We start from the raw sequence: 3,430 nt of genomic DNA, 5'->3' as shown, positions 1-3,430 counted from the left end.
AATCTAACAATTTGTAATGTTCATTTTAATGCATATCTACTGGAAAATATCTCAATTCTCATTTCAGACTAAAAGCATTTCAACCTTCTACTTTTATCAATATGTGAAGTAAAGTTTATATTAATTTTCTATAATAACTTATGTTACTCAAACAAGATTTTCTTTTAATAAATAATTAAAATTGTACATGATTATGAGCTAAAATGTGAAATTGTAACAGAGATAAGAAAGATGATATGAACTCAATAGCTGGCTCTTTGACCTCCCTCCACCCCCAAGGGAGGGGCAGCCCTGCTAGGCCATAGAGGAGGACTGGCAGCCAGTCCTGAAGATATCTGATAAGCTAGGCTCAGATGAAAGAGGAGGAGGTTCTCCCCTTTCAATGGCCTAGGAAAAGGGCAGGGAGAAGATGAGAGAGGGAGGGTGGGATTGGAAGGAAAAAGGGAGTGGGATACAGCTGGGATACAAAATTAATAAACTGTAACTAATATTTTTTAAAAGGATGATGAATAGGCTTACACTTGAATATACAAAAATAGGATGGCAGATGATAGCTGAAGAATGTACTGTCAACTGTTTTTAAATATATGATGGATTACTATTTTATCTATAGTCACATTGCTGTGCAATAGATCTGATGTCACTCCTTGTGTCTAACTCTGTCCTCTGACCTACATCTCTCACCATTCCCTGACCTTTAGGAACCATGAATCTACTATTTCTCTGATTTCTACTCACTTATATTTCAAGCATAAATGAGATTGAGTTGTATCTGTCTTACACCCAGATTATTTCAGGGAACATAATGCTCCCCTCAACCTTTGTCCTCATTGTAAATGAGAGAATTTTCTTCTAGTTTATGAATGTGTAGGACTTCATTGTCTATAATTTCATGTATAAAATTAGCTTTTGCTAGTAACTTCACTTAGTTACATGTCTTGCCTGTTGTTGTTTTTTTCATTTTATTTATTTATTTTTATTATTAGTTATACTTTATTAACTTTGTATTCCAGCTGTATCCTGATCCCTCATTCCCTCCCAATCCCACCCGTCCTTCCTCAGCTCCTCCCTGCTCCCTTCCAAGTCCACTGATTGGTGAGAACCTCCTCCCCTTTCATCTGACCCTCGCTTATCAGATCTCTTCAGGACTGGCTGCAAAATTTCCCTCTGTGGCCTACCAGGACTGCTCCTCCCTTGGGGGGTGGGGAGGTCAAAGAGACTGTCTCAATGGCAGTCATGTCAGAAATAGTCCCTGTTCCCCTTACTAAGGTACTCTCTGGATACTGAGCTACCATGGGCTATGTCTGAGCAGAGGTTCTAGGTTATATCTATACATGGTCCTTGGTTGGAGAAACAGTCTCACAAAAGACCCCTGTGCCCAGATATATTTGGTCCTTGTGGAACTCCTGTCCTCTCCAGGTCATATTAACTCTCCCTTCTTTCATACGATTCCCTGCACTCTGCCGAAGGTTTGGTTATGAGTCTCAGTATCTGTTTTGATATACTACTATGTAGAGTCTTTTAGAGGCCCTCTGTGGTAGGCTCCTGTCCTGTTACTTGTTTCTCCTACATCCAATGCCCATCCAAATTGTCTTTCTAAGTGAGGATTGATCATCTTACCCTAAGTCCTCTTTCTTGTTTATCCTTTTAAGAATATATAAAGGACTAACGAAGTTAAATGGTTAAACCCCAGAATGGCTAAAATAAAAAACTCAAATGACAACACATGGTGGAGAGGTTGTGGAGAAAGGGGAACCCTCCTCCATTGCTGTTGGAAATGTAAACTTGTACAACCACTTTGGAAATCAATCTGGTGCTTTCTCAGACCATTAGGAACAGTACTTCCTCAAGACCCAGCTATACCACTCCTAGGCATATATCCAACAGAGGCTCAAATACACAGCAAGGACACTTGCTCAACCATATTTGTAGCAGCTATATTTGTGATAGCCAGAACCTGGAGACAAGCCAGATGTCCATCAGTTGAGGAATGGATACAGAAATTGTGGTATTTTTACACAATGGAATACTACTCAGCAATTAAAAACAAGGAAATCATTAAATTTGTAGGCAAATGGTGGGATCTAGATCATTATAAGTGAGGTATCCCAGAAGGAGAAAGACACACATGGTATGTACTCACTTATTTTTAGCCTTGCCTATTGTTAATAAAAATAAAATGGTGATAGGGATGCTGATATCTCCTTAGACATGGTGACGTCTTTTCATGTGTATATGTACTCAGTGTTATGGGATCCACTTAAATCCAACTTAACTGAAACACCAAGACAATGCTGATAACAAAATTTTATTGCAATCATGCTGCTAATGATTGATTGATCAGGACTGCAGAGTCTGGAGCTGAACTATGACCCTGAAGACAGCATTTTATCTATCTATCTATCTATCTATCTATCTATCTATCTATCTATCTATCTATCTATCTATCTAATGTAAACTGGCATTTCATTTTTAATGCTTTACATTGATAAATACCACTAAACATATTCTATGAGTTGCCCTAATAGAGCCATTGGAAATGAATTCTTTCCCAGAAGTGTTCTTTTTTTATAAATTTATTTTTAATGTATATATTTACTTTACATCCTGATTATATCCCCCTCCCTTGTCTCTTCCTGGTCCCTCCCTCCCACCCTTCTTACCCTATTCTCCCTCCCCTTGTTTTCAGAAAAGTGGAGTTCCCTCTCCCTCCAGCACACCTAGCATATCAAGTTATATCAGGACTTAGATCCCTCTCATCCACTAAGGCCACACAAGGCAGCCTGGCTAGGGCAGATTCCTATCATAGACACCACCCTCTCAACTTACTAGAATACCCACATGAAGATCAAAATGCCCCATCAGTTATATATGGGTAGTTTCCTAGGTCAAGTCCATGCACATTTCTTGATTGGTGCTTCTGTCTGTAAGGTGCCATGTATCTAGTTTCTTTGACAGTCTTGGTCTTCTTGCAGCATTCTTGTCCCCTCCAGGTCCTTCTAACCTTCCCTCCCACTCTTCCACAAGACTTCTGACCTCTGCCTGATGCTTGCCTGTAAGTCTCAGCATCTGATTCCAGCAGCTGCTGATGGAGGCGAGACTCTCAGAGAATAGTTAAGTTAGGTTACTTTCTATAAACATATCGTTATCTCTGAACAACTAACTCATTTCCTCATATCCTCTCTGTAGCCTACCGCGTCTCAGGTCTCTAGCTTATCTCAGTGATAACCTCACCTTTGCCTTCGGTTTCCCTTTTCTCTCCAGGACCACAAATATCCTCTCTCATTCTTCCCAGGTCTGAATCCCCCTTGTTTCACTCCCCACACCTTCTCTAATTCCTTTGTCTATTCTATTTCCCCATCAGAGTGAGATTCAAAGATCTCTCTTGGGCCACCCTTGTTATTTAGCTTCTTTGGGTCCATGATTAGTA

This window comes from Meriones unguiculatus, chromosome 18, assembly GCF_030254825.1.
Source record: "Meriones unguiculatus strain TT.TT164.6M chromosome 18, Bangor_MerUng_6.1, whole genome shotgun sequence".
NCBI lineage: Eukaryota > Metazoa > Chordata > Mammalia > Rodentia > Muridae > Meriones > Meriones unguiculatus.
This window is presented reverse-complemented; position numbering follows the sequence as displayed.